The 22,947-nt window shown below is 50.9% G+C and overlaps 1 protein-coding gene across 1 annotated transcript in view; it reads left to right on the forward strand.

The window, feature by feature from the left end:
- Positions 1-432: 432 nt before the first annotated feature.
- The window catches only part of IMMP2L (inner mitochondrial membrane peptidase subunit 2), a 662,788-nt gene continuing 640,273 nt past the window's right edge, over positions 433-22,947 (forward strand). The window contains exons 1-2 of the mRNA XM_066354058.1: positions 433-466; positions 906-978. The gene's annotated coding sequence lies outside the window, so the exon portion shown is untranslated. The remainder of the gene's footprint in view (positions 467-905; positions 979-22,947) is intronic.

Here is a 22,947-nt window from a genome sequence, read left to right on the forward strand (position 1 = left end):
GTGGAGAGCCTGTGCCCCCTGGAGGCAAGGGGTGCGGTGTGGATTTCAGCGGCAGCCCTGGTGGCTGCTGGCAGCTGGCGTCCATGGGCTGCAAGGTCAGCCCTTGTGCCCGGAGCTGGAGCAGAGAACACGCGGTAAGGAGTACCCAGCCAGGGGAGCTCCGCCACCACAGCGTGCATTCCACGCGGCTGCGAGGGTCTGGGTTTCCCACCGGTGAAACCAGCGACCGGGCTGAAGACGGAGCTCCCTACTCCTTAGCTCTCTGTCGCCCTCTCGGCCACGAAGCCTGGCAAGTGCTCAGTCACTGCTTGTTGAACGATCCGCCGGGATCCGCCGGAAATCCAGGCCGGGTTTTGGCCGCGACCAGACAGGGGCGGGGGCTTTGCGGCACCCGGCGGGGGCGGGGCTTGCCGCAGGCGGTGGGCGGGGCCGCGCGGGCCATCCTTAGGGCCGAGCTGCGCAGCGGGTGCGGAGGGCGGGCGCCCGGCGGCGGGTGGGGGGCCTTGAAGCTGCCGCGGTGGGGCCTGCGCGCCGCCGCCGCCGCCGGGTGGTCCTCGGGGCCCCGGGACCCTCCGCGGGAGGTGGCCCCCGGCGGGGCGGGCGCTGCTGGGAGCGGAGGGCCGCTCGGCTGGGCTCGGGAGCGTGTGCGCGTGCGGATCGGAGGCCGCCCCCGCCGCCGCCCCCGCCGCCTCCCGCTCACCCGGGCGGCCTGCCGCGCCTGGCGGCGACCCCGGGCCCGCAGCCGCCCCGCTTCTCCCCGGAGGGGACCGCGGCGGCCCCAAGTCCAGGCCGGGAGGGCGCGCTGCCCCCCCAGCCTGCAAGTGTTGGGCAGGTGGTGGGAGTTCCTAAGGCTTAAACTTCAGGATATTAAAACACGTGTCTGTCTCTGTCATTTTTACTTTTAGGGTTTTGGCCAAATTGGGCGAGGGCACAAAATACCCACTTACCCCTTCTCACTGAGGAAGAGCGGGAGAAAGGGTGAGTAAGGCATGGTCAGGGATGGAGGGAGCCAGGACTGAGACAGGGCTGGGGACACGGCGTCTGGGTCCCGAGCGGCCCCTGCGGGTCCTTGCGGGCCAATCCCACGTTTTCATCAGAAACCCGAGGTCCGCCTTCTAGGGTCACACTTGTCACACCCTCCAAGTCCAGGAGTTCTTTTTTCAGGCTACAGCCCATGTGGACTTGGCTGGGGGGTTGCCCTGGCCCTTTTTACCTCCTTAGACCCCAAAGCATCATGGTCCTCCTTGGTCACTACCGGGCACCCCTCCCAAGAATGTTTGCATTTTAAAGCGGGACTCCTCTAACAACCCGTTTGGATCTCAAAGCATCAAGGTAATAGCAGTAGCACAGGTGTTGAGTTATTTTGGGGGGTCTTCTCTCAAGCTTATGGAGGAAGAGATTTGGGGGAGAGAAATTACTAGGCTGGGTCTTTTCTGTCTTGAGATTTGTTTTGATATCCCCCTCCAACATTCTCTTCACTTCACTTCTGAGAAGTTACCACACAGCATCCCGAAGCTTTGGAGGTCCTCTGTGACTTTCAGTGTGGTCTCTCCTTCATCGGTCCTTTTCTGGGAATTCCCCATCACTCTCCAACATATCCTCTCGTACTGGTGAGGTGTACACCCAGCTTGTCCTAGAAGGTTGGGGACGCTTCCTGCATCCCGTAGGTCACGTATACACAGACGTATTAAATCAGTTAGAATTCAGGTCAGCCACAAGCAGGAATGGGGAAAACCACACTCGAGGATATTTACACAGGAAAACTGGAAGGGCGTGTCCTCGGTGGCATCTTGACATTGGCCGCCTGGGTCCTGAACCTGCCTTTTTAATTTGTTTGGAATCAAGTGGCAGGTGACCACATAATTTACTTTTTTTGAAAACCCAGAAAATAGTTGTGTTTGCTGGTGATGGGTTCATTCCCTGATTCGCTAGGTGTTTATTTATGTGTTGCCCTAAGTGGGCGGGTGGATTGCTGAGACCGTTGGCGGTGGCTGTGTTGGTGCCGGCCATCACCCATTTGCGGAGGATTTTTCCGAATAGTTTCCCGGCTCATGTACAAGACCTTCCTTGTCCTGCTGATATTTTGGTATGCGGGTCTGAACAGAGTTGTGGGAGGAGAGTGTTATTTTCCTTCTTTTCTGGTACTTTTCAATAATAAATTTCAAGGCTGATGGCGGTGATCTGTGTCCCTGAAATGAATAGTCTAGTCATTTTCCAGTGTAATAAACGCATTGCACCCAGTATCATAATTCGAGGAGGATCATTTTTCTGTTTCATACAAATGAACTGAGATCAGGATGCATGGAGTGCGTTAGGGATGAGGCACTTAGGAAAGTAAATACTCAAGTTCACTCGCGTGGGTTTCTGTACATTTAACCTCGTGGTTTTCTTTTGTTTGTTTGTTAGTTTTGTTTTGTTTTTTTTTATCGACGTGAAAAAGGTGTCTTTTTCTGGTTACAAAGATTAAAGACAGTCACTTAGAACGGAACCTTGCAAGGTTACACAAGGTGGCGTGGGAGCCCTCTCTGAACTCACTCTTACACGGCCACTGCCAACAACTTGTGTTTATTTCTTCAACTTTTTATTTCATAATTATGTATTACTGTTGGGCAAAATTCTAAATTTCTGCCTTTGATCTCCATGTTTTGAGCTGTTTACCCTGAAACACTCAAGTATTATAGAAGTAGCCTGTCTTTTATGTCTAGACGTTTAGACATGAGCTTCATTCCTGGCTTCATTAGCTCTGCTACTCGGGGCCAGTTAAAACTGCTCCTTAACTTCTCCTGGGTCCATACAGAACAGTCAGTACATTAAAACCAGTGTGTAAAAACGCCAGTGGCCAGCCCTGTTCATTTCCCTCCCCGTTTCTCTGTCTGGTCACCCATCACTTCCTTAGGACTTCTCTGGTGATTTTAAAAAGCAGGCTAGGATTTAGCTTTCCTAAAGGTGCTAAGCCTTCCGGGTTATTGTATTTCCACACCGATCTCGCCTGTTATATCTGAGCCTAGAGTTTCTGGGACAAGGCTTGACGCCTGGTGTGGCTCAGCCTCCCGGGTCAGATTACCCCCCAGCCCTGACTGCATGGAGAGAGCCAGCTTGAAAAAAATGAAGGGGGGAAGGGGTTACTATCATGTGTTTAAAAAACTCCTGACACCACCCCCAAAGTGAGGAAGACATACTACCGTATTTAGCCGACTGCTCAAAGCGTTAGGATTTCTGTCTCAGAAGGGTCCGTGGCGTGTAACAATGACAATAAAAAAGCGCTGATGCCTCACGTCCGAACTGTCATGATTTTGCCCAGTTGTGGGTTTAATAGTATGGCAAAGCTGTGTATGTATCTCGTATCAGCTGTACCCCTCTAGACTATGGCATTCCTACAGTACATTCTTGTCTGCAGGGTTTAGGATGATGTTTTATTCAAATGTCAGCGCACTGTAAATGAGCCCCTGGCCAGATAAGCACAGGTGTCTTCCAGAGTCACTGTTCCTGCACGTTAACAAGGCAGAGTACTTTCTCTGCCTGGTGATTTTTTTTTTTTTTGGTGGAAGAAAAATATTCTTAGGAAGAAACCTCATGTAAGAACCCTTTGCATTCCTAAAGCTAATTTTCAAATCCGTTTTTGTTTGTGATGTTGATCTGGGTTAATTATAGGAATAAAACAAGAAGTATCCGTTAGATTTCTAGGTCAGGACCCTTCTCCACTCCTTGTGTGCCCATTGTGTATGAGTGGTCCGTGGACCAGTGGTTTTCAACCCTGGTATACTGGGGGACTGGTGGAAAATAGGGGAATTATTTCAGGGACTGCTAAGGCAGAAATCACCCTGAGCATAAGAAAATTGAACTAAGATCATTGGGTTTATTATCGTCATCCAACATCTGGGTGGTTACCTCTTTCGTGGACTGGCACGAAATTTCTTGTGGACCGTTCTGCAGACTGGCACTTGAAAAACACCGCTGTAGATGCTTCCCAGCATTTGGAGAAGACTGTATTCTGAATTACTATGCGGATGGCTTGACCACACAGCCCTCTCCAGTTTGAGGTCGTCAGGGCTGTAGAAAATACCCTGGGGCCTGTCATTGCTGGGTTCTGGGGCCGGCTGTGTCACTGCTTGGCTGAGTGACCTCAGACACAGATTCCTCATCCGCAGAAGGGGACTGCTCACGGTCACTGTCAGGTGGAGTGTTTGCAGAGTCTCCCGATACCGGGTACAAATCCACGTCCTGCGTGAAGTGTGGTTTCCCTTTTTGTCCTCTAGTCCTGCCACACAAACAAAGACGCCCCGTCTCTCTCACACCCCAGACGGCCCACTGGCCAGGACCGGAGGCGCCAACCCCCGGGAGCTCCCCAGGGGACCTGGGATGTGGTGGCGCAGCCTGAGAAGGGGCGAGAAGGACGGGGAGCTGAGCGAGGAAGGTGCCGGTCTCTGCTCCCTCCGTGGACGCGGGTCCCCGAGTTCCCTGACTCGCAGACAGAATCACATTTGTCTGGCCTTTTGGTTGGTCTTCCGTCAGCTTCGCTGCTGGTGACTCGGACCTGATTGGCCGCTCAGTCCAGGGATAAGTGTTTTTCTTTGTCACTTTGATACTCCCTTAATAACTGTGTATTTTTTTTTTTTATGGGAGGGACTTAGTAATAGTTGTCTGTGCCTCCTTCGGGTCCGGGGTTTTTTCTGTCCTCTAGGTCAGTGGTCCCTATTCTTTTCTGGGCCACGGACCAGTTTAATGTCAGAAAATATTTTCACAGACCGGCCTTTAGGGTGGGACAGATAAATGTATCACGTGACCTAGACAAGCATCAAAAGTGAATCTTAGATGGATGTAACAGAGGGAATCTGGTCATTTTTAAAAAATAAAACATTGCCCTGGCCGGTTGGCTCAGCGGTAGAGCGTCGGCCTAGCGTGCGGAGGACCCGGGTTCGATTCCCGGCCAGGGCACACAGAAGAAGCGCCCATTTGCTTCTCCACCCCTCCGCCACACTTTCCTCTCTGTCTCTCTCTTCCCCTCCTGCAGCCAAGGCTCCATTGGAGCAAAGATGGCCCGGGCGCTGGGGATGGCTCTGTGGCCTCTGCCTCAGGTGCTAGAGTGGCTCTGGTCGCAATATGGCGACGCCCAGGATGGGCAGAGCATCGCCCCCTGGTGGGCAGAGCGTCGCCCCTGGTGGGCGTGCCGGGTGGATCCCGGTCGGGCGCATGCGGGAGTCTGTCTGACTGTCTCTCCCCATTTCCAGCTTCAGAAAAATGAAAAATAAAAAATAAAATAAAATAAAATAAAACATTGCTTAGACTTAAATATAAATAAAATGGAAATAATGTCAGTTATTTATTCTTTCTCTGTGGACTGGTACCAAATGGCCCATGGACCGGTACCGGTCCGTGGCCCAGGGGTTGGGGACCACTGCTCTAGGTCCAGTGGGCATCTTCTTACCCTCACCCTACAGTTCATTCATTCCTCTGGGCTTTTTTTTTTTTTTTTTTACTGTATGCTATGTGCATTGAACTATAATAGATATAAAGATGAGAAGTCACTGTCCTTGGTCCAGGAGTTGATAGTCTGGTAGAAAACAGACACCTCTACTGACACTGAATCGCAGGCGGTTCTGCCGGAGTGGAGACGCACGGCACAGGCAGTCTGGGGGGGGCCTGATGGACAGCTGGAGGGGGCCCAGCGGTGGGGGTGAGGAGCTGGGTAGGCGGGGCCAGCGGTGGGGGTGAGGAGCTGGGTAGGCGGGGCAGGGCGGTGGGGGTGAGGAGCTGGGTAGGCGGGGCAGGGCGGTGGGGGTGAGGAGCTGGGTAGGCGGGGCAGGGCGGTGGGGGTGAGGAGCTGGGTAGGCGGGGCAGGGCCGTGGGGGTGAGGAGCTGGGTAGGCGGGGCAGGGCGGTGGGGGCGAGGAGCTGGGTAGGCGGGGCAGGGCGGTGGGGGTGAGGAGCTGGGTAGGCGGGGCAGGGCGGTGGGGGTGAGGAGCTGGGTAGGCGGGGCAGGGCGGTGGGGGTGAGGAGCTGGGTAGGCGGGGCAGGGCGGTGGGGGGTGAGGAGCTGGGTAGGCGGGGCAGGGCGGTGGGGGTGAGGAGCTGGGTAGGCGGGGCAGGGCCGTGGGGGTGAGGAGCTGGGTAGGCGGGGCAGGGCGGTGGGGGCGAGGAGCTGGGTAGGCGGGGCAGGGCGGTGGGGGCGAGGAGCTGGGTAGGCGGGGCAGGGCGGTGGGGGTGAGGAGCTGGGTAGGCGGGGCAGGGCGGTGGGGGTGAGGAGCTGGGTAGGCGGGGCAGGGCGGTGGGGGTGAGGAGCTGGGTAGGCGGGGCAGGGCGGTGGGGGTGAGGAGCTGGGTAGGCGGGGCAGGGCGGTGGGGGTGAGGAGCTGGGTAGGCGGGGCAGGGAGACAGGGAGAAGAGAGCCTTTGCGGGGAGAGCGACTCGCGTGAGTCGCCGCGTGGCGTTCTAAGAGCGCTGTGTGTGGGTCAGTTCAGTTAGAGCGTTTAGGGCAGAGTCAGGAGTGAGGAGACGGGTAGCTAGTTTAGGGCCCGCTCTCTATCCCGTGTGGAGCCGTGACCCACTGAAGAATTGTGCGTGACCCCCGAGGTCGCCGATGCCGTGCGCTGGGTAGATTGTGGGTGGAGTGGAGTGGGGGGCGTGGGACATGGCAGGATTGGAGGCCAGAGGCGACTGCATCAGCCTGGGGAACAGGGTCCCAGGGTCCCAGGGGGCAGCCGTGGGGATGATCAGAGGCGAGGAGGTTGAGGAAGGCTATTTCGGAGGAGGGAAACTTGGCTGGTCTTCGTGACTGAATGTCGTGAGGACGCGAGAGGGACTCCCACGTTCCGGGTGAACGAGGAGGAAGACGATGAGGTCAGGCCTGGACGTGTCGGGATTCCCGTGCTGGAGGGCGTCGGTGGCGGGGTTGAGGTGTGCAGAGGGACTGGAGGGGGCAGAAACCACGCTGCCGGCAGTGGCAGTGAGCAGGCCGTCAGGATGGGGGGTCAGGCGGGTGTCCTTGCGCCCTCAATTGGAGCTCCGGGCTCCGCGGGTCTCCCAGGGGTCCTAACGTGTGACCGCGAGAGAGGACCCCGCTGCCCACTTGACTGTTTTTTGAGGGGAGGGACACATGTCTACATGCTGAGGGGACCTGGCTGGGTGTCTTTCTAGGTGTCTTGGTCTTAGAGGGAGCTCTTGGGCAATAAGGATGCTTCAGCGTGCACAGAGAGATGCTAGCCACTTCTCCCCGGGGGTGTACACTTCTGTGAGTTCATCACCACTGCTTCACCGAGTATGGACGACGTAAGCAGGTCAGAGCAGGGAAATCAACCTCCCTGGGGATGACGTGCAGGAGCTGATCGTGTTCAGAATCCCCAGGTGTTCTGATGGCAGCCAGGTGCTTAGCCTGTTCTCAGTGTTGACCAGAGCAAGCAGGCACACGCACCCCACCGCGGCTCCGCGTGACTGTTTCAAAATCTCATTGAACTCCCGCTGGGTTTGGTAATTCATAGATGTTCTGGGCCGAGAATACCCAGGAGGTAAAAGTATCCATTTTTCTTTCATGTCATAAATCACAAAACTATAATCTTTGCAGTTTTATCCAAAAGTTTATTCTGAGAGCGAGGTCTTTGTAATGGCACTTTGACATACACATTTTTTTTTAAAAACATATCTTTCTGTTGAAAAATCTTCATAGCATTTACGGTCCACTTTTGAAAAATCTTGCTTGTAGCTGAAGGATACATTGTAAACACATTATCTGCATTCTAATTATGGAATCGTGCACAGCAAAGACAGTTTTTTTAAGGAAGGGAAATGTAATACCATGTTTCGTATTGTAGGATAATCTAATTTTGTAGGACTATTGCATTAGGTAGGTAGACCAATAAGTTCAGAGCCTCTTAGGATTCTTTCTCCTCCCTCCTGCCCCCTCGGGCGTATCCTCCCGCCGATGTCTGTCTGTAGGAACTCGCTGTCTCCGTAACCACACTCTGCCTCCTCTGTCCGCTGTCTGCACCTGACCTCCCCCCTGACTTGGGCCCTGGTCTGTCCACGTCCTGTCCGAGGCCGAGCGGGTGTCCGGGAGCAGGGAGTGTGTGCAGAAGCCCTTCCCTGAAGGTTGGGGCTGATGGCCCAATATGTTCTTTACTAACGAGGCCACGGCGGGCCTGCAAAGCTGTAATCGATAGGAAAAGATTAGAGTTGCCACAGATCATTTACCCTGATTTTTAAATAGACAATTTTTTAAGAGACGTTTTAGGTTCATTTGCAAAACGGAGTAGAAGGTAGATATTGGCCATATTCTGTTCTGTCTCCCTGCCCCCCTGACATGCACAGCCCCGCCCCCCCCCCCATTATCCACGTCACTCACCAGAATGGCACACTTGCTACAGCTGATGAGCCTACACAGACATCATCATCGTCACCCGAGGGTTATAGGTTAACCTCAGGGCTCACGCTCAGCGGGGTCCTTTTATGGGGTTGACGTCTGTAGAATGCCATGTATCCATCCTTATCGCATCGTCCAGAGTCGTTTCGTGCCCTTACCATCCTGGTTCCTCCTCTCCATCCCCCTCCCTCAGCAGTCCCTGGCCACCGCTGGCCTTTTCTACTGTCCCCACGGTTTTATCTTTCCCAGGATGTCACATGGTTGGAATCATACACTGTGTACCCTTTCCCCCTTCATTCTTAATTAGCCTGGCATAACAGATTACTTACAAAGCATTTTGATATTTTCCCAAGACTTTGTCTGTTGTTGGATAAGAGTTTTATCGGTGTCAGATTCAAATACAGAATAATTCGTTTTGTTACAACGTTAACTATACAGTATTGTCATTCTGTCAGGGTAGCTGGAAGCACTTCATCAGCTTGTACTTTTTTCTGAGTCTCCCTGTGGCTCCTGCGTAGGGAAGGTCTAGAGTCTGCACATCTAGGGGCCTGACAGGTGAGAGAGAATTTGGGGCGTGTCTGGTGTACGTGACTCCGTGACATTAGTGCCCCAAACATTCCATTGACCCTTTCTTTTAAGACTTAAAAAAAGAAAGAGGTGTTAAAGATACATTTCTAGACCTGAGAGTGGCCCTGTGGAGGGAAAGGGGTGTGGAATGGAGCTGTGAAGCGTCTTCTTCAAGTGCCAGCTCTGTGAGCGTGAGCTTCCTGTCTCCGAACTCAGGTCTTTCTTGAGAAAATGGAGATACGGATTTCATAGGTCATGTCTGGGGACTGTATGAGCTGTTTGTAAGAATCCTGTGTAGAGGGGTAAGGGGGTATAACAGGGGTGGAGGGAGACTGGACTTGGGGGTGTCCAGTATACAGATGATGGATTATAGAATTGTACACTGGAAACCTATGTCATTTTATTGACCAACGTCACCCATATAAATGAAATAAAAAGGAATCCTATTTAAATTTATCCCATTATAAAGACATGGAAGGAATTATTTGGTTAATGAGTCACACTTGGTAACTCACTTGTCTTCAACTCTTCAATTTTTTTAATTTATTTATTTTTTTTGTAGACAAGTAAGAAAGGGAATTAATGATTTGGGATTCAGAAGACAATACAGGCAGTCTTCACCTACCATCATCGATAGGTTTTTGCAGCTACATCGAAATGACGTATAACGAAACCGATTTTACCAAAGGCTAATTGATATAAACAAGAGTTGAGGTCCGACAGTGTCTCATTGATGTTATAACAAGATGATGTTGAACAAAATGTTATTTGAGGACCAGCTGTACCACTGAAAAGATTATTTAGCTGTGTGTGAGGGAAAAAAAATGACTTTTTTTCCCCTGAATATGCCTCATTGATTTAGCCTGCTTGTGCGTCCTAACGGAAGGTGTGCACGCTGAGATACTCTGCCTGTGTGCTCGGCTCCAAATCATATTTATGACCTCGTTGTCGGCTGGAGACGCTAGTCCTCCCTCCAGAAGCGTGAGTTATATTGCCAGACTCTGTATAGAAGCAGAGACACGTTCTTGGCTGTTTATGATAAGAAAAGACTAGATTCTACTGCTCTTATGACCAGCCTGTGTGGTTGAAGTCACTAGGGCAAGGTGGAGTTAGGGAGAAACATTCTAGGGGAAGAGGAAAAAATAGTCCTGTTGAAATCCTGAGGCAGGTGATATAGTAAATATAATTCCAGTTTCAATCAAAATGTCCCTCTAGTTTAAAATACAGGAGGAATGGCCAGTGACATCGTAGGGGATTAAAAATAATAGAAAACGTGGCATTTCTGAGTTTGAGACTTCTCGACAGTGCTTACTTCAAAATAAAAGTGTAAGAGTCATTTTCAGCCCGTTCCATTGACATCTTTATTACATTGCAATCTCACCTTTTTTTTTTTTTTTTGTAACCACTTTCTTTTATTCCCTTCAAAATGCATCATGTTGGCAAAGACAGAAAGACGGAGTACGCTGTGGCAACAGATGTCAGAACGACTGTCCCACCCCTGGCCCCTTTGAAAGCCACGGGGAGTCGAAAGGGAGTCGTCACTCTGACCAGGAAATCGCACACGCGATGCCCGTTAGGTGTCCGCCTGGCTGGTGATGCTGCGGACGGAGAGGGGAGACCTGCCGAGCATTCTGCAGAATGCGCGCAGCAAGCAGAGCTGTTCGGAGGTGTTTGTTTGGAACAGCTTGCCTTCACGGCAACCGGGCAGACTGTCAGTTCAGAGAGCCGAGTGGGGTGAGGACATAGGTCAGATTCCCTGTCCTGGCAACCGGTCTCCCACTACCTGTCCAGGCTAGATGTGGGGGAAGTCAGTGCTGACCTTCCATGAAATCTTCCTGGACATTTGATCTCAGATCTTGAGAGGAGGATGAAAAAAAAAAAAAAAAAAAAAGAGGTCTGACTGCCTGTTTTACACGGGAGCAAGAGGGAAATCGTTGAGGGAAGCGGACAGATTCGCTGGGCTCCAGGCTGTGCTGCTCACCTGTCCTGGATTAAAGGTGAATGGAAACAGTGAGGGAGAGTCAGCTCTGACCTTTCCTCATCAGCCGCCTGGTCTCTAACTGGTCTGAGGGTTGGGCGCCTAGAGTGACTGGAGCTTGTAATTGTTTGAAGCCCTCAGGCAAAGAAATAGAGCCGCACCTCGCCACAGTCCTCTTTCTGCAGTGCTCTGTCGCACGGCTGTATACAGTTGGATACAGTGTATAAGTAAAAGTATATTTGTATTCGAATCAGGCTCAAGTCTGGACACTCAAGGGCTGGTTCAGCTCTAGATGGGTGTAGTTGGTGGTCTTTGTACAATTCCTGTTCTCCGGCTTCAAGAGGGTGTGGCTGACAGTTGCCCCGAGGTCAGTGAGGGTAAAAACTTGCTTACATTGACCTAAAAGACCCTGTTTCACCTGGCCCACTCGAGCGTTCTAGCACTTTCCTCTGTTTTTACTCCAGCCTTCACACTCGCTGCTCCAATCAGACTTACAGACGATGAGTTCTTGTTGACCTTGACCTTTGTTTCATTAAGAACAAAATCTGGTCACATCTTCTCACCTTCTAGGGACAGCTCAAAGGGTTAGAGGCCCCACTGTCCATTCTAGGTTGAGTCTCCCTGCTGTGGCCCCCACAGCACAACATTCATTGGATATCCATTATCTGTCTACCGTTGTACAGTGGATTAGACTCTTACTGGAGAGCTGTTGGGTACGTGTGGTCTGCAGAGGCAGGGAGGGAGCGGAGAGGGCTACTCGAACTGACCTCTGAAGAAAGGGAAGAACATTCAAAACATCAGGTATAGTTTGGACAAAAGACAGACTGGGATTACCTTTGTTCCTAAATTTGGGACCAGTGAGAAACTATTTGACTATAGTAAGGGGCTGTGGGATATGTAAATTGAAGTTAGATTGGGAATGACCTAAATATTAGATTTAGTAGTCTATAAATCAGGGGTCCCCAAACTTTTTACACAGGGGGCCAGTTCACTGTCCCTCAGACCGTTGGAGGGCCGGACTATAAAAAAAAAAACTATAAAAAAATCCCTATGCACACTGCACATATCTTATTTTAAAGTAAAAAAACAAAACGGTAACAAATACAATATTTAAAATAAAGGACAAGTAAATTTAAATCAACAAACTGACCAGTATTTCAATGGGAACTATGGGCCTGCTTTTGGCTAATGAGATGGTCAATATGCTCCTCTCACTGACCACCAATGAAAGAGGTGCCCCTTCCGGAAGTGCAGTGGGGGCCGGATGAATGGCCTCAGGGGGCCGCATGCGGCCCGTGGGCCGTAGTTTGGGGGACCCCTGCTATAAATAGTAAGGAGGGGACAATTGAAGGGTTTTGGACTGGAGACTCGTTGGGGAAAACCATGTTTGAAGAGGAATGTGACGTGTGTAGAACAAGTTGGCAGGTAGAAGGAAGAACTAGAAGCAGCTCAATGGGGAGACTACACATTACTTGCAAGGTAGTGAGGATTTTTACTGTGATAATTGTCGGGATAGAAAGTAAGAGATATTAAGAAACCATTAAAGAAAAGAGTGATAGCCTGACCAGGTGGTGGTGGCGCAGTGAATAGAGCTTCGGACTGGGACACAGAGGACCCAGGTTCAAAACCTTAAGGCCGCTGGCTTGAGCATGGGTTTATCCGACATGAGCATGGGCTCACCAGCTTGGGCACGGGGTCGCCGGCTTGAGAGTGGGGCCGTAGACATGACCCCATGGTCACTGCTTGAGCCCAAAGGTTGCTAGCTTGAGCAAGAGGTCACTGGCTCGGCTGGAGTCCCCCCATCCCCAGTCAAGGCACATATGAGAGAGCAATCAATGAACAAATAAGATGCTACAACGAAGAATTGATGCTTCTCATCTCTCCCTTTCTGTCTGTCTGTCCCTATGGGTCCCTCTCTGTCTGTCACACAAAAAGATAATAAAAATGAAAAGAGTGATAAAACTTTACTGCGGAAATTCTGCATTGCCAAACACACAATAAAGTTTAAAAAAACTATATCAAAAAGCAAAGACAAACTAGGAAAACGATTGGCAATTCATCTCACAGGAAACGGGCTGTTTTCATCAACATATAAAGGACACCAGAAATATAATGGAAAAAAGACAAACAACGAAATAGAAAAATTGACAAAGTTATGAAGAATGTGAATAGACAGTTCATAATAAGAGAGATGCAAAATACAACTTCAATCAAATAACTTTTTTTTTTTAGTCTATCAGGTTGGCACAGAGAAACAAATTTTGAAAACAATGTGTTTTTGAAGGTATATGGAAAATAGGCGATATTATTTTTGCCATTGGGAGTATGAATTTTTATTGGAACCAGTTTGAAGATAGTTATCCAAACTTAAAATACAGATGTCATTTGATTACTATATCCTGCAGATTCTGTCCTTGTGTGAAATAACATATATTTAAGGATATTCTTGGAAGCAATGGATAACCAACCACTTAAACGTTCATCCTTAGGGGACTGGATAAATAAATTGTGTTACATATATTGGAATATTTAGTACAATAGTTGCTTAAAAGAGTGGGACAGATGATATAAACTAAAGCTGAATAATTATTAAGTCAAAAAGATAAGGTGTAGACCAGTGGGTATTAGTACGTTACTATTTTGGAAGTGAATATAAGATACATGTTTTCTTGTATAGGCACAGAATACCCATAGAAGGAGTTCTTTTTTAAAAAATGAAATGCGGCCCTGGCTGGTTGGCTCAGTGGTAGAGTGTCAGCCTGGCGTGCAGAAGTCCTGGGTTCGATTCCCGGCCAGGGCACACAGGAGAAGCGCCCATCTGCTTCTCCACCCCTCCCCCTCTCCTTCCTCTCTGTCTCTCTCTTCCCCTCCTGCAGCCGAGGCTCCATTGGAGCAAAGATGGCCTGGGCGCTGGGGATGGCTCCTTGGCTTCTGCCCCAGGCGCTAGAGTGGCTCTGGTCGCAGCAGAGCGACGCCCCGGAGGGGCAGAGCATCGCCCCCTGGTGGGCGTGCCAGGTGGATCCGTCGGGCGCATGCAGGAGTCTGACTGTCTCTCCCCGTTTGCAGCTTCGGAAAAATACAAAAACAAAAAACAAAAAACAAAACAAAAATGCCACCAGGGATCAGACCTCGTGTCTGGAGAACAGGAGTGGGGGCGAGTCTTATTTTCCATTGTATCCCCCTTTTTAGATATTTTGAATTTTGCATTTTACAAAAAAATTTTTTTAAAAAGGAGCTTTTGGAAGTAAAAAAAAGAAAAAGAAGAGAAATTCATGGGCAAAAACATCAGTGTGGTGATTGCTGGGGTAGGGGATGTAGTTTTTCTTAAAGAATAAAAGAAAAAGGAAGAAATATATTCAACTCGAAACATTTCTTTATTACATACAGCACTCTGAAATATTAGGAGATAGAAAAATATATTTAACTCAAAAATTTGTTTTCCCCATTGATAGGGACAGAGAGGAGCATCAACGGGCTGTTCTCCCTAGCTGTTCTGTCCAGCTGTGTAGTCACTGACCACTTCTTGTATGTGTCCTGGCTGGGGCTGGAACCCATGACCTTGGTGCTCCAGGACTGTGCTTTATCCACTGGGTCACCTGGCCAGGGCCTAGAAAAAGATGTATCTTAAATGAACTCCATGGTTCATATGATAATGGTTTCATATCTAGAGTTGATAAAAAAAAAACTACCACTCAACAAGAAAAAACAACCCAACTAAAACAGGAGCAAAGAGCTTGAATGGATATTTCTCCAAAGAAGATCTGTCAACGAGCCGTAAGCACTTGAAAAGATGCTTAAGGTCAGTGGGCTCTAGGGAAATGTAAATAAGAACCACAACGGGCTATCTCCCACTACCTCACACTCATTAGGGTGGCTCTTATTAAGGACATTAGAAAGTGCTGACAAGGATGTGGAGGAAATTGGAACCCTGGGCCATGCTTAGTGATCAGGTAAAATACAGTGTGTCCGTAAAGACTGGTGCACTTTTGACCGGTCACAGGAAAGCAACAAAAGACGATAGAAATGTGAAATCTGCACCAAATAAAAGGAAAACTCTCCCAGTTTCATACCTATTCAGTGCAGTTCGATGTGGGCTCACGCACAGATTTTTTAGGGCTCCTTAGGTAGCTATCCCGTATAGCCTCTACAGACTCATCACTGACTGATGGCCTACCAGAACGGGGTTTCTCCACCAAACTGCCGGTTTCCTTCAACTGCTTATCCCATTGAGTAATGTTATTCCTATGTGGTGGCGCTTCGTTATAAATGCGCTGATATTCACGTTGCACTTTGGTCACGGATTCGAATTTAGCGAGCCACAGAACACACTGAACTTTCCTCTGTACCGTCCACATCTCGACTGGCATGGCCGTGGGCTGCCCCACTGTATACACGGTGTTCCGTCATCATCTGCGCATGCGCACATGCTGCCACATCATCCTACAGAAATTGGGAGGGTTTTCCTTTTATTTGGTGCAGATTTCACATTTCTATCGTCTTTTGTTGCTTTCCTGTGACCAGTCAAAAGTGCACCATGACTTTATGGACACACTGTAGCATAGCGACTATGGAAAACAGTTGAAAGTAGAATTAGCATATGACCCAGCAATTCCACTTTGTATTATACAGCCCAAAGAGCTGAAAGCAGGCTCTCTAAGACCCGTATTCATAGCAGTCTTACTCACAGTAGCCAAGAGAGGGGAGCAACCCAAGTATTCACGGTCGGATGAATGGATCCACAAAATGTGGCATAAACGTGTGATGGAGTAGTATATAGCCTTCAAAGGGGAAGGGAATTCTGACACGTGCTACCACATGGATGAGCCTTTAGGACATTATGATAAACAAACCAGTCACAAGAAGACAAATACTGTATGATTCCACTTACGATGTGAAGTATCTCAAGTATTCAAATTCACAGACAGGAAGTGGAGTGAGGAGGGGCCGGAGGCTGGGCGTGGGAGGCCATGGGGAGGCGTGTTGTGTCGTGGGTGTGACGTTTCACTTCTGCAAGATGGAGAGTTCTGGGTACTGCTTGCACAACAGTGTGAATATGCCTATCGCTGCGGAACTGGACACTTTTTTTTTTTTTTTTTTTGTATTTTTCTGAAGTTGGAAACAAGAAGGCAGACAGACTCCCGACTCCTGCATGCGCCTGACCGGGATCCACTCGGCACGCCTACCAGGGGATGATGCTCTGCCCATCTGGGGCATCACTCTGTTGCAACCAGAGCCATTCTAGTGCCTGAGGCAGAGGCCACAGAGCCATCCTCAGTGCCCGAGCCAACTTTGCTCCAATGGAGCCTTGGCTGCGGGAGGGGAAGAGAGAGACAGAGAAGAAGGAGAGGGGGAGGGGTGGAGAAGCAGATGGGTGCTTCTCCTGTGTGCCCTGGCTGGGAATCGAACCCGGGACTTCTGTACATCAGGCCAACGCTCTACCACTGAGCCAACCGGCCAGGGCTGAACTGTACACTTAAGAATGGTTAAGATGCTTAATTTTGTATGATGTGTATTTTACAGCAATGAAAAATATTTGTGGCCTGACCTGTGGTGGCGCAGTGGATAAAGCGTCGACCTGGAAATGCTGAGGTTGCTGGTTTGAAACCCTGGGCTTGCCTGGTCAAGGCACATATGGGAGTTGATGCTTCCTGCTCCTCCCCCCTTCTCTCTCTCTCGGTCTTTCTCTCCTCTCTCTCTCTGTCTCTCTCCCTCTCTCTCTCCTTTCTAAAATAAAAAAAATAAAATAAACAAAACAAAAATATTTGTAATCCCTCCTCCTCCTCCCGAAAAAGAACCCCGCGGTAGAAACAGGGGAGCTGCCTATGGAGATAAATGGCTGTGGTTCAGAATATAAATATCCCAAAGGAGGTAGAAACAAAGCCTGTGTGTGTGTGTGTGGGGGGGGGGGGGGGACAGGGGATGTGGATAAGGGAGCTTGCCCATGACTTCCCAGAATAGAGGCTGATACTTTGGGCTGCTATTAGAATGCTGTGTTTATGGGGTGCAGAGGGATGGGAAGAATTTCTAGGTGCGGGGGGGGGGGGAGGGCCATAGAAGTCAAGGCTCAGAGAGGGAGGGGGAAGGGGACAATCACAGAACAGAGCAAGATGGCACCGGGAGGGCTCCGGCCAGATTTGCGATGTCTCTGAATGCTGGGCCGCAGGATTCGGACCTTGTCCCCGTCTGTTCGTGAAAGTTTTTCGAATGGAGCAGTCATGGTCGACATTTTAGAAGAGTGTAGTTTTGGGGAGGATGTAGGTAGTATGGGAGGTGGGGAGGTTACTTAGGAGCCTGTTGAGAGGTTCTGTGGGCCCCAGACCTGTGGTCCGTTTGCAGGGCTGTGCCTGTTTTACGACAGCGGCCACAGATTGTCAAACAGGGTGGTGTGGATTCCGTCTGGATTGGCTGTTTTTCATCCAGGGTTGAGCCCGGGGAATTATGATGCGGTCAAAGAGGTCTCATGGGACTTGTTGGGAGCTTTTGTGGGCAGAGCTAATGAGGCAGATGGAGCTGTTCTTCTAGGTTCTGTCTTAATCTTGTGAAATAATGCCCTTCTGCTGTGTGTGTGTGTGCGCGCACATGTGTGCACAGTCCTGCAGCCTGTTGCAGGCTCCTTGTTCCTGGTGATGTGTCTTAGTCTTTCCCTCATAATAAAGAGACACGCTTGGATTTTCTCCTTTTTCTTCTCCACTTTGTCTTACTCGGGTCTCGTTTGGGGTGTAAACCACGCAGGGCTCCTTTGGTTCTCCTGCTGTTTACTTCTTAACCAGCTGACTTTGCCTGTTCTGTTCTCACTGTTGCCACTGACCTTCCTTTCCCTGGAAAAAAGCCAATGTAGGTTACTTTGTGTGTGTGGGGTGGACCCCCCTTCCCCACAGCCAGGTTACTCTGTGAGTGTGGGGTGTGGACCCCCCTTCCCCACAGCCAGGTTACTCTGAGTGTGGGGTGTGGACCCCCCTTCCCCACGGCCAGGTTACTCTGTGAGTGTGGGATGTGGACCCCCCTTCCCCACGGCCAGGTTACTCTGTGAGTGTGAGATGTGGACCTCCCTTCCCCACGGCCAGGTTACTCTGTGAGTGTGGGGTGTGGGCCTCCCTTCCCCACGGCCAGGTTACTCTGAGTGTGGGGTGTAGGCCTCCCTTCCCCACGGCCAGGTTACTCTGTGAGTGTGGGGTGTGGGCCTCCCTTCCCCACGGCCAGGTTACTCTGAGTGTGGGGTGTGGGCCTCCCTTCCCCACGGCCAGGTTACTCTGTGAGTGTGGGGTGTGGGCCTCCCTTCCCCACGGCCAGGTTACTCTGTGAGTGTGGGGTGTGGGCCTCCCTTCCCCACGGCCAGGTTACTCTGTGAGTGTGGGGTGTGGGCCTCCCTTCCCCACGGCCAGGTTACTCTGAGTGTGGGGTGTAGGCCTCCCTTCCTCACGGCCAGGTTACTCTGTGAGTGTGGGATGTGGGCCTCCCTTCCCCACGGCCAGGTTACTCTGTGAGTGTGGGATGTACACCTCCCTCCCCCACGGCCAGGTTACTCTGTGAGTGTGGGGTGTGGACCCCCCTTCCCCACGGCCAGGTTACTCTGTGAGTGTGGGGTGTGGGCCTCCCTTCCCCACGGCCAGGTTACTCTGTGAGTGTGGGATGTGGGCCTTCCTTCCCCACGGCCAGGTTACTCTGTGAGTGTGGGGTGTGGACCTCCCTTCCCCACGGCCAGGTTACTCTGTGAGTGTGGGGTGTGGACCCCCCTTCCCCACGGCCAGGTTACTCTGTGAGTGTGGCATGTGGGCCTCCCTCCCCACGGCCAGGTTACTCTGTGAGTGTGGGATGTGGGCCTCCCTTCCCCATGGCCAGGTTACTCTGTGAGTGTGGGGTGTGGGCCTCCCTTCCCCACGGCCAGGTTACTCTGTGAGTGTGAGATGTGGACCTCCCCTCCCCACGGCCAGGTTACTCTGTGAGTGTGAGATGTGGACCTCCCCTCCCCACGGCCAGGTTACTCTGTGAGTGTGAGATGTGGACCTCCCTTCCCCACGGCCAGGTTACTCTGTGAGTGTGAGATGTGGACCTCCCTTCCCCACGGCCAGGTTACTCTGTGAGTGTGAGATGTGGACCTCCCCTCCCCACGGCCAGGTTACTCTGTGAGTGTGGGGTGTGGACCTCCCTTCCCCACGGCCAGGTTACTCTGTGAGTGTGGGGTGTAAACCTCCCTTCCCCACGGCCAGGTTACTCTGTGAGTGTGAGATGTGGACCCCCCTTCCCCACGGCCAGGTTACTCTGTGAGTGTGGGGTGTGGACCTCCCTTCCCCACGGCCAGGTTACTCTGTGAGTGTGGGGTGTACACCTCCCTCCCCCATGGCCAGGTTACTCTGTGAGTGTGGGGTGTACACCTCCCTCCCCCACGGCCAGGTTACTCTGTGAGTGTGGGGGGTGGACCTCCCTTCCCCACGGCCAGGTTACTCTGTGAGTGTGGGATGTGGGCCTCCCTTCCCCACGGCCAGGTTACTCTGTGAGTGTGGGGTGTGGACCTCCCTTCCCCACGGCCAGGTTACTCTGTGAGTGTGAGATGTGGACCTCCCTCCCCCACGGCCAGGTTACTCTGTGAGTGTGGGGTGTACACCTCCCTCCCCCACGGCCAGGTTACTCTGTGAGTGTGAGATGTGGACCCCCCTTCCCCACGGCCTTTCTCTCACCTGGCTTTGCTTCTCTACCGTGAGCCCAGCTCCACCTGCCTTCTGCCACAGAGACCTTTTATTTTTTAAAAATATTTCTTCCTTTCCCTGGAGCAGAGTATGTTTAGTACACAAAAAGCTGGAGATGTTGTTTTCCAAAGCTTCCCTCTAAACAAATCGGAGTTCCATATAAATTCGTCAGGCCTTAATGATCTTCTCTGTGACAGGTGAGGGATCTAATTTAGTGGCTTTGGGGACGTTGGGCTGTTTCATCTCTGCGTGCGGTGTGCGTGCCTTTCCACTCTTTGCGTTAAAGAACTGTGAACAGAATTGAGAGAGCGGCTAGGAACCACGCCCGATTTTAAAGGCAGAACCCGTTCCCTGGCCAGGTATCAGATGGCTCGGTGCGTTCCTCCATCTCTTTATCGCCGTAAGGCTCAGGTGCACAGGTCAGGGGGGCGTACACCTGCACACCAGTTAGTAAGGGGGTGGGGTGGATTTCGAAGTGACCCGTCTTGCTAATTTTTCTCTCCTGCTGGGAGAGGTACAGAAGGAAAAAAAAAGAAAAGACAGAGAAAAGTGTTTTCTGATCTGCTTCTATCAAAAATCCTTAGTCAAAGAAGCCAAAAGGGAAAGATATATTCCCAAGGATTGTTCCTTGATTATGGAATAAAAAAAAAAAAAAATGATTGTAAGAGTGATTTCTCTGAAGTGTGACTCTCTCTCTTGGGGCCCAGGTGCAGCCTCATTAGCATTGATTGGCCTCGCTTTTACTTTTCACAGGGATTGGGTTGGATCTGAAGATTAGTCGTCTCCTTCGGCTCCTACACAGAATTCAGCTGTAGAGTGATACTGACCGCCGGATTATTGTCTTTGCTGATGGTGCCTTTGACCGGGGAGTCTGGTGGTGGGAAAGCACCCTGTTCAGACCAGAGCCCAGGGCTTCAGCAGGGGTGGTCTTGTTGGCTCACCAGCGCGCTGATCTTGACCCTGGCCTGGCCGGTGTGGGCAGACCAGGGGGAGAGTTAGTCATCCCGGCCGGCCCCGTCACTTGCAGGGGGTGGCTGGGGCAGGGTGACGCTGGTCACATCCGCTTCGCATTTGAAAGGTAGAGCAGGCTGGAACGGTGGTTATGACTGTGTAACAGATGATAATGTAACCACCGCAGGAAACAGTGGGAGTTCAGAACTCACTGCAGTTTTTGTTTTAAACATGGGGTTACTTTTTAAGTACTTAGCTCTGTAATTTGCTCTTCTGTTTGCCGAAAGCAGCACATGGGAAGAGTAGGCTGTAAACACGGCAAAATGTGTTTCTGGCGTTAACTGAGCTACGGCGGGCCGCGTGACACCTTAAAGGTCACGTTGACTCGGTGGCATTCCCAGTTCTGCGTGTTTTAGACGCAGTCGGATCGGGTTAGCTGTTTAAGGAGCCGGGTGAGACACGTAGAAGGGAAGCTGCAAAAGGGCCCGGGGTCCAGGGGTGCCCGCCTCTCCCGGCTTCTGCTCGGCTGTGAAATGTCAGATTCCGGGCGCCAACGCAGAGGAGCCGAAAGGACAATGGAGTGATGGGGTTTTCTGCGCCCATGAAGCACAGAGACGACTCTAATGACACGTTTCTGTGAATTGATGTTGTATAAAGATTGGTCCTTTCCGCCTGACCAGGTGGTGGCTCAGTGGATAGAGCGTTGGACTGGGATGCGGAAGGACCCAGGTTCGAGACCCCAAGGTCGCCAGCTTGAGCGCGGGCTCATCTGGTTTGAGCAAAAAAGCTCACCAGCTTGGACCCAAGGTCGCTGGCTCCAGTAAGGGGTTACTCGGTCTACTGAAGGCCCGCGGTCAAGGCACATATGAGAAAGCAATCAATGAACAACTAAGAAGTCGCAACGCATAACGAGAAACTAATGATTGATGCTTCTCATCTCTCTCTGTTCCTGTCTGTCCCTGTCTATCTCTGCCTCTGTAAAAAAAAAAAAAAAAAAAAGATTGGTCCTTTCCTTCCTCTTGTACCCTCTGCTGTCCAACCATTCGGCAGAAATGAATGAGACGTGAGTGTTGACCTTTCACACAGTGGGTGTAGTTAGTTGCGTGCTCAGGACCCTTCTGTAAGTTGCGGCCGGAAGCCGTGGTCGCAGGCATGATGACATCGTGGCTCCTCCCAGTCCACGTTGATGGGGAGTGGCGAGGAACTGCGGGGCAGGGGAGAGGTTAGCGCTGCCCCCTGGGATGGGGCCACCTCACCGATTCAGCTCTGCTCCTGTCCGTGTGACCTGGGGGAGATGACTCAGACACTCTGAGCATCAGTTTCTCTCTTTGAAAGTGGGATGAAAATAGGGTGAAGGTAGGGAATCAACTGAGGTAATTCGCATAACAAACATTTTATTACACTATCGACACAGTGATATAACATTTTAGACAGCACGAAGCAATGAACCTTCCTTACTGGACTGAAATTTTTATTTCATTGGTTTTAATATAAAATTGTTTTTTTACTCCCCCCCCCCCCAAAGCATTGCTTCTTTCAGAGTTTCTAGGTTTGATCATTTGTGGGAGAGTGGTGGATTTTGTGAGGGAACCATCGGAATTTTTTTTTTTTTTTTAAAGATGAAACAAAACCTCACTGTACTGATAGTCAAACGAACTTTATGTGAGTGTTAAATGTTTGTACTAAAGTTAACACCCCAAATGGAGCAAATTCTAGGTATATTTTTGGCCAAGGAGAAATAACATTTTAAATATTTCTTGGAGGATTCTGTTAGGTACATCTGACTTCTAAACTGACTTCTTTTTTCCCTTCCCTTCCCTTCCCTTCCCTTCCCTTCCCTTCCCTTCCCTTCCCTTCCCTTCCCTTCCCTTCCCTTCCCTTCCCTTCCCTTCCCTTCCCTTCCCTTCCCTTCCCTTCCCTTCCCTTCCCTTCCCTTCCCTTCCCTTCCCTTCCCTTCCCTTCCCTTCCCTTCCCTTCCCTTCCCTTCCCTTCCCTTCCCTTCCCTTCCCTTCCCTTCCCTTCCCTTCCCTTCCCTTCCCTTCCCTTCCCTTCCCTTCCCTTCCCTTCCCTTCCCTTCCCTTCCCTTCCCTTCCCTTCCCTTCCCTTCCTCCTTTTACAGAGGCAGAGATAGACAGGGACAGACAGACAGGAACAGAGAGAGATGAGAAGCATCAATCATTAATTTCTTGTTGCGCGTTGAGACTTCTTAGTTGTTCATTGATTGCTTTCTCATGTGTGCCTTGACCACGGGCCTTCAGCAGACTGAGTAACCCCTTGCTTGAGCCAGCGACCTTGGGTCCAAGCCGGTGAGCTTTTTGCTCAAACCAGATGAGTCCGTGCTCAAGCTGGCCACCTTGGGGTTTCAAACCTGGATCCTTCCACATCCCAGTCCGACACTATCTACTGTGCCACCGCCT

The sequence above is a fragment of the Saccopteryx leptura genome, chromosome 12, assembly GCF_036850995.1.
Source record: "Saccopteryx leptura isolate mSacLep1 chromosome 12, mSacLep1_pri_phased_curated, whole genome shotgun sequence".
NCBI lineage: Eukaryota > Metazoa > Chordata > Mammalia > Chiroptera > Emballonuridae > Saccopteryx > Saccopteryx leptura.